The following is a 13,130-nucleotide window of genomic DNA, read 5'->3' as shown; positions in this document are numbered from 1 at the left end:
TGATTGTCTCCAGATCCATCCAGTTACCAGCAAAAGTCATAAGGTCATTTTTTTTTTTATGGCTGGGTAATATTCCATAGTGTGTATATATCACATTTTCTTTATCCATTCATGTGGAACAGATTTTTCTGTTGTGCTGGGGATTGAACTCATGCTAGGCAAGAGCAAATTTTTTTTATTTGTTGATGGACCTTTATTTATTAATATGCAGTGCTGAGAATCAAACCCAGTGTCTCACACATGCCAGGCAAGTGCGCTATTGCTGAGCCCCAGCCCCAGCCCAGCAAGAGCAAATTTAATTTAACTTGCTAATTTATGTGTTCTTATTGTGCCATAATATCAATGGAACTTTTGTACATTTATTGTTTCTTGACTTACTTTACAGCTGTACCTAGGACAGTTCTCAGATACCACACTATGATGGCATTATGGGGTAAACTAATGATATGGATAGAGGAATTTATAACCAAAAGTACCTGTTATTCAATTTTGTAATACTTGTGATACCCACCCCTCAGTTAATCACAATCATTCTTTACTGTAGAGGTGAAGGGAGGAGAAACTCAGCTGAAGTCAACAATCTCAGGAATTCAGAATTCTTAACTTGACTCAGAGGGTCCTACATAATCCAGTACTACTTAACTTCAGCATTATTTTCTTTCATTTTCCAACTCTGGTCAAACTATACTCCAAATAAAATTAACTGCTTTCAGTCGATCAAATGAACCATATTCTTTTTGTGCCTCAGTCCTTTGCTTCTGCTGATCCTGCTACTTAGAACACTTCTCCTGATAGTCTTCCTGGTCAGATTTCTCTTAGCCTTTGGATATCTTAAATGTTATCCTCTTTGGGAAGCCTTTCTTTACCCTCAAATATTAATTTAGGTGCCCTTCTTATTTGCTTCCTTTGTCCTCTGTACTTATTTTCATAATGGCATTTATAATGCTATATTGTCACGCTTGTTGATTTGTCATACCTCCACAAGGAGCTCTTTGAACCCTGGGACTGTTTATCATTATTGGATCCCCAGTGCTTACCAGTGTGAGCTGGGTATGTACCTCAGGGCTAGAGCACTTGACTAGTGTATTCAAGGCCCTCAGTTTGATCCCCACAATCACACACATAACAAAACAAAAAAGTTATTGGGAAAGGGAAACTTTTCTTGTTCTATCTTATGTCAGTTTAAATTTTAGGCTGGGCCATAGCTCAAGAGGGTAGAGAAGAAATTTTATCTCCTCTAAAAAATCAATTTAGAGGGCTGTGGCTGTGGCTCAGAGTAGAGCGCTCGCCTACCATGTGTGAAGCCCTGGGTTCAATCCTCAGCACACATATAAATAAAATAAAGATATTTTTAAAATATTTAAAAATATCAATTTAGAAAGTTCTAACCAGTATTGTTTCTTCAACTGAATAGAAAATAGCAGAGCCTGATGCTTAATAGATGTAAATATGTCTTTAGTTAGCTTGTGCTGCTATAATAAAATAAAACAGACTGGGAGGCTTAAACAATAGACATTTATTTCTCATAGTTCCAGAGTCTAGAAAGTTCCAAACCAAGATGCCAACAGATTTGATTCCTAATGAGGGCCTCTACCTTCTTGCTATATGCTTTCATATACCCTTTTTTTGTTTGATCCTGGACAAAGTCCCTTTTTATAAGGGCACTAATCCTTTCATGAAGATCTTACTTTTGTAACTTTGTCTAAACCTAATTCCCTTCTTAAGACCTCCTCTCTGAATACAATCACATTAAGGATTAGGGATTTAACATAAATTTGGAAGGGGTACAATCAATTCATAGTATGTTCCATGATAATTATTTTTTCTGAAAATGTTATGCATATATAATATAATAAATGTAATATATATAATACGTTTGAAAACCACTAATCTAATCAATAATGAGGGGCTAAAGTATCACACATTGTCCTTCTTGTCCCTGTATTTGGGATGGGTGAGGCAAAAGAATATTGGTATAATTATTTCCCCAACTGTAAATGATAGTGAGTGAAGAAAATGAGCCCCTCCCTTTCTTTTCTATTCCGAGGCTGTATTGTATATTTGAAATTTCTCTTCTTGCATATGATTCCCTCTTTATATGGAAATAGCAAAGATTCTAGGGATCTGGAGGTGACTTATATTTGGACTAGCCATTTCCCCTCCTATGCTCAGAGCCCATGTGCTGTTTTCTTATTGTCCACTAGGTGGTACTAGGAAGGTCCGATGTTTACAAATTATCCTATCCGTAGATTGTACTTGTTTTCAAAGTAGCAGATTTATTCTGCCAGATTATCTTTTCTCTTTATGCTCCCAAGAATTTCAGGAGAGAATGTCTAGATCTTGTTCCCCTCCCTAAATATAACCTAAATAAGCAAATTGAGGATTGAGAATATGGGATCAAGAGAGTACATTTTTGGGATTAGGTAAGTAGCTCAGTGATATAGTACTTGCCTGGAATGTATGAGGCCCTGAGTTTGATCTCAGAACTGATTTGAAAAAAAAAAAATACATTTTTTTTTGGGGGGGGATGTCAATTCTCTCACCTGTCAATGATCAAGAATGCTTTCAGGGCTGGGGATGTGGCTCAAGCGGTAGCGCGCTTGTCTGGCATGCGTGCGACCCGGTTTCGATCCTCAGCACCACATACAAACAAAGATGTTGTGTCTGCCAAGAAGTAAAAAATAAATATTAAAAATTCTCTCTCTCTCTCTCTCTCTCTCTCTCTCTCTCTCTCTTAAAAAAAAAAAAAAAAAAAGAATGCTTTCAATTTTCCCCTGGAATTTAAAGATACTAAATTAAAGTGAAAGGGATAGAAGTTATACTCCAAAATGAATAACTAGCTATGTCAGGGTAATAGAAATGGCTGAGAGAGGTGAAAGAGGCAAAATTAAGGGATCTCTTTCTTGGTTCTCTGGTTTGAATATGTCCCCAAAGTTCTCGTGTTGGAAACTCAGTCCCCAATGCAATAGTGTTTAGAAGTAGACCCTTTAAGAGGTGATTAGGTCAAGAGGCCCTCACGAATAAATTAAAGCTATTATTACAACAGTGGTTTAGTTATTGAGGGATTTGGTTTCTAATAAAAAGGGGATTGGACTCCCACCTTTCATGTGCTCTCTTGCTCTTCCACCTTCCCTCATGAGACAGCATGACAGCCCTCCATCTTGGACTTCCCAGCCTCCAGAACTGTAAGAAATAAATTTCTTTTTAAAATACCCAGTTTTTTATATTCTCTTAGAATAAAACAAAATAGACTGATTATTAGAAAAGCAACATGTCATGAAGATTGAGTAATTCAGCATTTTTTTTCCATTTGTTTGCTTTTGTTTTTGTAGTACTAGTGATGGAACCTAGGTACTTGTGCATGCTGGGCAAGTGCTCTGCAATAGTTTGGATATTGAATCCCTGCGTCTCAAGGACCCATGTATTGAAGGCTTGGTCCCCAGTCCATAGCACTATTGGGAGGTAGTAGAAACCTTAAGAGCTGGAGCCTAATGGAAGGAAGGAAATATTGAGAATCCCCACCTCTCCTCTTTCTCTCTGTTTCTTGGCTGCCATGAGGTAAGGAGCTCCTCTGCCACAAATTTCCTTCATGTTGCAAAATGCCACCACTGTCCCAAAAGCAAAAGGACCAGGAAACATGAGGTGGGACCTCTGAAGCTGTGAGCCAAAATAAACCTGCTTTATAAGATGATTTATCTCAGGTATTTGTTATAGTAAGAGAAAGCTGACTAACACATGCTCTACCACTGAGCTACAACCCCAGCCCTGGAAGACATTTTTTCAGGAGCCTTCCTTAGGCCAGGAGAATACAATGTTGCCTAAGTTTTGGTACCCCTTTTCTAGAAGCTCAAAGAAAACAGATGTAAACACCCAACTTGATATTCTATTAGGGGCATATACAGGATGCTCTGAAGGAGAACAGGTATCACTAAATCATGTATAAAATTGGGGATAAGGAGGTGGAGATCAGGGCAGGCTTCCCAGAGGAGATGACATGCTGTAGGCTAAAACTGAGTCTGGAAGGATGAATAGGAGATCTCGAACATCCTAAACCCCCGCCCCCCAAGTTATGCTTTGCTGAAGTCTTAGCAATTTAATTTACTCCTGAGATTTCAATAGTTACCTTTGTGTTAATAACTCCCAATCTTTTTCTACCCCAGTCAGCTCTCTAAACCCACTCATCAGATTTCTCTCTCTCTCTCTCTCTCTCTCTCTCTCCAGGCAAATTACAGACTTTATTGAAAATGGAGGTAAGAGTAGCACTCTCTAAGGTAGAGTGGAGAGGACCAACCAAGAAAGAGAGATTCAAGGTCTTATTTGCGTGGTGGTACTTCAAATTAAACTTGTTGAAAACCAAACACTGAAAGAAGCCTGAGGGCATGAGGTTTTATGGTAATTATATAATTTTTATTCCTATTTTCATTACCTAGATATATTATTTACTTTTTTTTTTTTTTTTTTGGATACTGGGGAATGAACTCAGGGGCACTCAGCCACGGAGCCATATAGAAGTTCTTTTTTGTATTTTATTTAGAGACAGGATCTCGCTGAGTTGCTTAGTTCCTTGCTTTTGCTGAGGCTGGCTTTGAACTCTCAATCCTCCTGCCTCAGCATCCGGAGATACTGGGATTACAAGCGTCCAACACCATGCCCAGAGCTATTAGTTACTTCTTATATGGATTACTGCAAAAAAACTGGCCTCAAACTCCTATCTCTTCCTACCACACACACAATTTCCCAGGATTCCTTTTTTTTCCCCCCACCTTGGTATCAGAGATTGAACCCAGAAGTGCTTAAGCACTTAGCTACATCCCCAACCCTTTTTAATGTTTTATTTTGAGATAGGGTCTCACTAAGTTGCTGTGGGCCTAGCTAAATTGCTGAGCCTTGCCTCAAATTTGCAATCCAGACTCCCAGGTAGCTGGGATTATAGGCATGCACCACGGTACTCAGCTTCCAAAATATCTTTTGTGTGTGTGTGTGTGTGTGTGTGTGTGTGGTGCTAGGGATTGAACACAGGGCCTTGTGCATGCAAGGCAAACACTCTACCAACTGAGCTATATCCCCTGCCCCCCAAAATATCAACATATCTTAAACACTGATTTTCCACATGGTTTACCTCCTTAAAGCCCATTGTGGTATCATGTTGTTGAACAACAATCTTTAGTAGTCCCTTTTGTTTCTAGTCAATGGAGACCAAGCTCCTTCATTAAATAATCAGGCATGTAATATTCTGGTCCTCAAAGGCTCTTTTAACTTTATACTTCATTATTCCCATGAATGCCTTTCCCCTGCCCCCCGCCCTGTACTGGGGACCAAATCTGGGAGCATTCTGCCTCTGAGCTACATCCCCAACCCTTTTTGTTTTGAGACAGGGCCTTGCTAGGTTGCTCAGGCTGGCATTGGATTTATGATTCTCCAGCTTCAGACTACTGAGTAGCTGAGATTATAGGCATGCATTTTCTATTTTTTAATATTTATTTTTAGTTTTAGGTGGACACAATATCTTTATTTTATTTATTTTTATGTGGTGCTGAGGATCGAACCCAGGTCCTCTCATGTGCTAGGCAAGTACACTACTGCCGAGCCACGCTCCCAGCCCCCATAGTTTATGCTTTTCTACCTCAGTGTTTGAGAAGCATTGATAGATTTGATAAATGTTTAATGAATGACTATAGGAAGCAATGAACAATGGATGAATACAATTTTTGAAATTACAATTTGTGAAAGCTCATTTCTGCTGGAAATGGTGGCACACACCTACAATTCCAGTGGCTCATGAGGCTGAGACAGGAGAATTTCAAGTTCAAGGGTACAATCCTCAGTACCAAAACAAACAACAAAAAAAGGAAACAATAAAAAAAATCTTCTTCCTTATATTTGTAAGGTTATACCCCATCTAGTCAGAAGAACAATTCTAATTTTGCCTTCAGTACATGATCTTAATCCAAGCTAAATTTGGTTTCCCATGCTCCTTCAGTTCACCCAACCTGACTGCCCTTTTCACTTGCTCCTCTCTCTCTCTCTCTCTCTCTCTCTCTTAAAGATGAGTTGTTGGGCTGGGGATGTGGCTCGCCTGGCATGTGTGCGGCCCGGATTCGATCCTCAGCACCACATACCAACAAAGATGTTGTGTTCGCCGAGAACTAAAAAATAAATATTAAAAATTCTCTCTCTCTCTCTCCCTCTCTCTCTCTCTCTCTCTCTCTCTCTCTCTCTCCTCTCTCACTCTCTCTTAAAAAAATAAAATAAAATAAAAGATGAGTTGTACTAGGTTGCCCAGGCTGTTCTTGAACTTGAGATCCTCCTTGCCTTATCCTCCCAAGTTGCTGGGACTACTACAGGCATGATTTGCCTTGTCTAGCTTCTCACTTGCTTCTCTTTTACTCCCCCCCCCCCATCCCCTACTGGCCACCACTGTTGGCTTGCAGATCAGTTATTCCTGATATTATTGGTCACCATGGCTACTCTGCTCAGTAGCCAGTTATGCTTTGTGGCTAATGATCAAAAGGATATTTTTTCTATATGTTCCAACTCTTATTTTCCAAAGTGAAATCTTTCCTACCAGTGTGTTCCTATCCTCCTGATATATGGATTCCTTTTTGACGTTTTAAAACAGTTTCTTGCCAGGCATTGTGGTGCACACCTATAAACCCAGTAACTTGAGAGGCTGAGGCAGGAGGATTGTGAGTTCAAAGCCAGCCTCAGCAACTTAGTGAGGCACTAAGCAACTCAGTGAGACCCTGTTTCTAAATAAAATACAAAAAAGGGGCTGGGGATGTGGTTCAGTGGTTAAGTGCCTCTGAGTTCAAACCTGTACCCCCCAAAAAAAAATCACAACATTTTTTTCTTCATTCCTTTCTGTTTCTTCTTCTTTTTTTTTTTTTTTTAGAGAATTTTTTTATTATTTATTTTTTGGCAGACACAACATCTTTGCTTGCATGTGGTGCTGAGGATCGAACCCGGGCCACACGCACGCCAGGAGAGTGCGCTACCGCTTGAGCCACATCCCCAGCCCCTCCTTTCTATTTCTTGAACCCAGGACCTCATGTATGCTAAGGAAGTACTCTTCTGTTGTGCTACCCCAGCCCAGGGCTTTCTTTTTGAAGGTAGGCCAACACTTATGTATCATTTACATTTATACACACACAGAATAAGCAGTTTTTAAGGAATCAGAAGCAGCCAGGTATGGTAGCACACACCTGTAATTCCAGCAGCTTGGGAAGCTGAGGCAGGAGTATTTCAAGTTCAAGGCCAGTCTCAGCAATTTAGTGAGGCACTAAAGCAATTTAGCAAGACTTATTCTCGAAATAAACAATAAAAAGGACTGGGGGATGTGGCTTAGTGGTAAAGCACCTTGGGTTCAATCCACACTACAAAAACAAACAAAACTTGAACTTATTTCACAGCTGAGAGGCATTGCTCATTATACCAAAGCTGCTCAAACTCAAACTGGAATTGTGCCCTTTAGCACTTAAAATACTGTAGCTCTTTTTTTCTCACTATGCGTAGGATACATTTGTACAGAGCCTCAGCCCTTCCCCATTGTCAAATTAATGAACTCAGTTTTTAAAACATTGGTGAATGCCCAAAGCCCTCTACCTTCTTCCTAATATATATATATACACACACATACATAATACACACACACACACACATATTTTATTGTTGTTACAGGGATTGAACTCAGGAGCCCTTAACCACTGAGCTACATCCCAGACTTTTTTATTTTTTTATTTTGAGATAGAGTCTCACTGAGTTGCTTAGGGCCTCACTAAGTTGCTGAGGCTGGCCTGAACTTGCAATCCTCCTGCCTCAGCCTCCTCATCCCTCCCTCGATCAGTAATCACTAGGATTACAGGTGTGCATTATCACACCCAGCTCTCCCTTCTTAAGTAAGTTAGGGGCAACATAGAGCCAAGAAGAGCTTCTCCCTACATGCCTCCCCATTAAAGGCAGTCCCCAACAATCTTAGCAACCCAACAACCATCTCTTCAATTGCTGGTCTGGCTAAAACAGAGCTCCCTTTGGTCTCCCTCCCCCATCTAGTTAATACTCTCTTCAAATAGAAAAGTCAGTGCTGGCCTAATTCCCTTGCCAACTCTCTGTCAAGCCCTTTCCTAACCAAAAAAAAAAAAAAAAAAAGGTGGGGGGGCAAACAGATTTTCCAGGCCCATGATGGTCCCCAAACATCAAGAGAAATCTGTTTCTTAGGGTCACAGAACAAGACCAAGAGATCAAAATGCTGTTCCACATCCCACCTTTCTTTGTCATAACAATAAAGATCAGATTGGTTTTCATTAAAAAAATAACTCCCATTCCCAGAAGGACAAACCCCCTTATGCTATAATCATTTTACTGTCATCCCAGAAGCCAAGAGAACACTGAAACTCTTTGTCATCTCTTCTTCTCCTTTTTCCAAAAGCAAGAATTTTCCCCTTCATGAAACAGGCACTGTGCTGCAGAGGCCACCAGCAGAGGCCTCCAGCAATTTCCAGGGGTGTCCTGTGGAATGGCACCCTTTTGTGTGAATCAAAGAAGGGAAGTAGATCTTGGTTTCCTTTATACTTTGGCAGAAACCGAAGAACTTCAGGATTTGGGTCTGATGTTTTCTCAACTGAGCTGATTCAGGCCAGTGCTGGGGCGGGTATGTATGTGAACTGCAATGTATAGTCTGAATGCCAGGAAATGTGCACACGGTGGGGTGGGATGCTGAGGAAGTTTGGGGGATCATGGGAAGACAATATGTAGCCCAGTCCCTGAGTCATCTTCATGCCCCTCCCACTTCCCTGATCACTAACCAGTTCCAGCTGTGCACAGTCCTGGAAATCACTTCCCATATGACTACTTATGACTAATTAAAGGAGTGTGTGTGTGTGTGTGGGGGGGGGCACTCTTAAAAACAGAGGTTTCCAGGGTAACAGCCTTCCACTGGCCAGGGAAAGCTCTCTCTTCTCTTGAACTCCCTCAGGGCTTTCAGGGGACAATAGGCCAGATGCTAAGGCTGGGTCTGGGTCAGCCTTCACACTCAAGTTTTTCTTCCCTTCAGTTCTCAGTTTCAGGTCCTGGACTTTCCTTTTATATATTGGAATGTCCAACCTCTGCCCGCCTCCAGAGAGTAAAAGTGGCTGTTTGAGGGAGAGTAGATGAGAGTTAAGAGTTTGGCTTCTCCTAAGCCCAGAAACCTCTACACACTTTGACTCTCCCTCCACCCATAGCCCCATGGTCATTAGAAAATACCCTCAGAGGGCTGGGGATGTGGCTCAAGCAGTAGCGCGCTCACCTGGCATGTGTGCGGCCCGGGTTCGATCCTCAGCACCACATATAAACAAAGATGTTGTGTCCGCCAAAAACAAAAAAGTAAATATTAAAAATTCTCTAAAAAAAAATACCCTCAGAAATCTCTCTACTCATCTCTGTTATGATTTATTTTATTTTATTTGGTACTAGGGATTGAACCCAGAAGAACTTTACCACTGGCTCATATCCCAAGCCCTTTTAATTTTTTATTTTGAGACAGGGTCTCACTAAGTTGCCAGCCTTGCCTCAACTCCCGAAGTCACACCCACCTCGATAAGGTTTAATTTAAAATACTCCCCCCCACCCCGCCCCCTTGAGTACTGGTGATTGAAATCAGGACCTTATACATGCTAGGCAAGCATTCTACAACTGATCAATATCCTCAGCCTTTTTTTCTTTGTTTGTTTGTTTTGGTACTGAGAATTTAACTCAGGGGCACTTGACCACTGAGCCACATCCCCAGCCCTATTTTGTATTTTATTTAGAGACAGTGTCACACTGAGTTGTTTAGTGCCTCGCCATTGCTGATGCTGGCTTTAAACTCGTGATCCTCCTGCCTCAGCTTCCCGAGCTGCTGGGATTACAGGCGTCCCCAGTCCTTTTTAAAATTTTTATTGTTGTTATTTTGAGACAGTGTCTCACTAAGTTGCCCAGGTTGGCCTCAAACTTGAGATCCTCCAATCTCAGCCTCTAGAGTAGCTGGGATTACAGGCATGTGCTATCATACTCAACTTACAAATATTTCTGTATGAACTCTTCTGCCATGATTGTGGGCAGAGAGGGAAACCAGTGTGTGGGAAGGGAGTAAGCAAGCCAAAAGAACCCAGTACTTTCCCCTCTCCAGTCAAATTCTCTTTGGGAGAGAGCCGGGCCACATGACCTATCCCTTTGCACACATCCTGCATCTCCCCCAGAGAGAGATGACAAATTCAGAGGGGAAAATGAGCTGGGTCAGCCTGTTTTAGGGGGAGGGGTCTGGCAGCAGGGGTGGTCATGACACATGGTGGAAGTAGAATTAGTCATGCAGTTCTTGCATATATGTCCAGACTGCAGCTACCAGCTCTAGGGAATTTTGTTTGGGTGTCTGTGGGAATTCCCTGGAGGCTGAAAAGTGTTCTGCAAAGATCACAGCTTTAGAGTCCATGATGGCTGCTTCCTAGATGTGTGAGCTAAAGCAACCCATTTGAGAGACACTCCTTTTTTCTGTAAAAAGTTGATAGTATCATTACACAGGGTTGTTACAGAGATTTAAATAAAGTATTTGGCAGTTTTTCGCATTTTACTCTGCCCTGTCCTGGCTCCCTAGTTTCTAGGATGTGTTTGGGCTGTCCCAGGCCTCAGTGAGTGATGGAGTGGGTGGTAGAAAGAGGGAGAAAAGGGATGAGAAAGAGCCCTGCAGGGGGCCAAGCAAGAACTAGTCCCCAAACTACATCATTTCCTTGGTGCACCAGCCTTGATGGCCTCTGTCACTCATTGCTCAGAGACTCTTCGTCCTTCCTTGTCCTTTACCGGTCATTTGGGACTTAGTCACCCATGTTATTCAGTTGGGTACTGGGTAGGTCAGGAGACAAGGATCACTGAGAGCAGCAATATGATTCAGGAGTATTCTCCACTTTGATTCTGGAGTGTAGAGAAGGGGCCAGGAGTGAGGTTTTACTGAGAACATGAATTCAGTCACCCTTGCCTCTATTCCTCTGCCTATTGCACTGTGCATTTGAGTAATATGCAAATGTTGTGTGAGGCATAAGTGCTATTGGAAATTTCACTAAAGAACAAAGCTCTAAGTGTCAGTGTGGTATCTGGATAAAGCTCAGATTTTATGGGGTCAGCAGAGGAATTTGAATATAGGCCAGGCCAGTTGGAGCTCCATGTCCTTGTTCAAATTTCCTTCTCTGGATCTTCATTTCCTCTTATAAAAACAGCCACACTGGGTAAGGTGGCACACCCCTGTAACTCCAGCTACTTGGGTAGGCTGAGGAAGCAGGGTTGAAAGTTTAAAGCCAGCCTGGGCAATTTAGCAAGACCCTGTCTCAATATAAAATTAAAAAGAAAAAGGGCTTGGGATCTAACTCAGTGGTAGAATGCTTAACCAGCATGTGTGAGGTCCTGGGTTTAATCCCCAGTACCCCTCACACCCCAAAAGGCAAGAGTGGTGGCTCATGCTTATAGTCCCAGCTACAGCTGGAGCTTAAGAATTCAGGATCACAACCGGGCCTAGACTTTCTCTTCCATAGGCGGCCGCTTTTCCGGGCACCTTGAAACATCAGGGTGGGTAGTCACCCTAGAGGCAGGCAGGGACAGCGCTGCTCCCTGCACCTGCCAGGGCAGGGCTTCCTGAAACTGGGTTAATTCTTTATAGAAATGTGAACACTGAGTTTATTTTAAAAAAAATAGTAAAAATTTAAAAAAAGTAAAAAAAAAAAAAAAAGAAAAAAGAAAAAAAAACCACAGAGAACAACTTACATGTATATAGGTCTTGAAGTAAGTGAAGTGGTTGCGATTTCTTTTGTTTTGTTTTGGGGTTTTTTTGTTTGTTTGTTTTTGTAGAAGAGATTTTAGATGGTACTCTATTCTAATCAAAAATAAAGTTTTGTAGCGGGGAAAAAAAAGAATTCAGGATCAGCTGAACAACATGGCAAGATCTTGTCTCTCCTTTTTCTTTTTTTCTTTTTTTTTTTTTTTTTGATACTGGAGATTGAACTCAGGGGCATTTGACCACTGAGCCACATCCCCAGCCCTATTTTGTATTTTATTTAGAGACAGGGTCTCACTCAGTTGCTTAGGGCTTCGCGGTTGCTGAGGCTGGCTTTGAACTCGTGATCCTCCTGTGTCAGCCTCCAGAGCCACTGGGATTACAGGCATGCACCACTGCACCAGGCTAAAGTCTTGTCTATTAAAAGAAAAAAAAAAAGGAAAGAAAAAAGAAAAGGTCATAATAACCCTACCCTTACAGGACAGTTGTGAGAATTAAATGAGACACCGTATAAAACATCTAACATGATAGTAGATATGCTTAAATGTAAGTTTTTCTTCTTTTCCTTTCATAGCATTCAAGGCCCTCTCTAAACTCTGGGTTGCAGCTACGTGTCCCTCCTCCCCTATTAACTTAATAAAAGTCTATTGGGCACTGTCTCTCTAAAGCACACAGCTAACCTGGAGTAGACACTAGTGATTCAGTAGTGAATGAAGCAACCCTGACTCTTTGGACTTAGCACAGCAGCCTTTCAGCTCTTTACTGCCACTTGACTGGCACGGTCCCTGCTGTTACTCCAGCTGATTCTTAGTTAGCCTTCAAAGCTCGGCTCAAAGACTGCCTTTCCATTTCTAGGTTCCCCTCTGCCTTACCCTATCTGTAAGCTCTCCTTCTTCGTGCCCTTGCTAAATCCCATCCTACTCCAATATTCAGGGCTCATTAAATACTTAAAATAACGACTTTTTATAAAGCAGACATACATGGGTTCAAGAGCGATTACATTCCCAACTTGTTCTTGGGTACAAAGAAACTGAGACTTCAACCTTGATTCCTTCACCTGAAACCCAAACTATCTCAGTTGTTCCCTACCTTTTTGTTTCTGTTTATTTATTTTTCTTATCCCAAAGCTGGAAGACCTACTGGGTGTGACAGTGCACGCTTGTAATCGCAGCGGCTAAGGAGGCTGAGGCAGGTGGATCACAAGTTCAAAACCAGTCTCAGCAAAAAGCAAGGTGCTAAGCAACTTAGTGAGACCCTGTCTTGAAATAAAATACAAAATAGGGCTGGGGATGTGGCTCAGAGGTCCAGTGCCCCCTAAGTTCAACTCCTCCTTCCCCGAAAAAAGAGCTGGAAGACT

The sequence above is a fragment of the Spermophilus citellus genome, assembly GCF_964194105.1.
Source record: "Spermophilus citellus genome assembly, chromosome: 10".
NCBI classification, from domain to species: domain Eukaryota; kingdom Metazoa; phylum Chordata; class Mammalia; order Rodentia; family Sciuridae; genus Spermophilus; species Spermophilus citellus.
The sequence above is the reverse complement of the archived record's forward strand: the minus strand, read 5'-3'. Positions refer to the sequence as shown.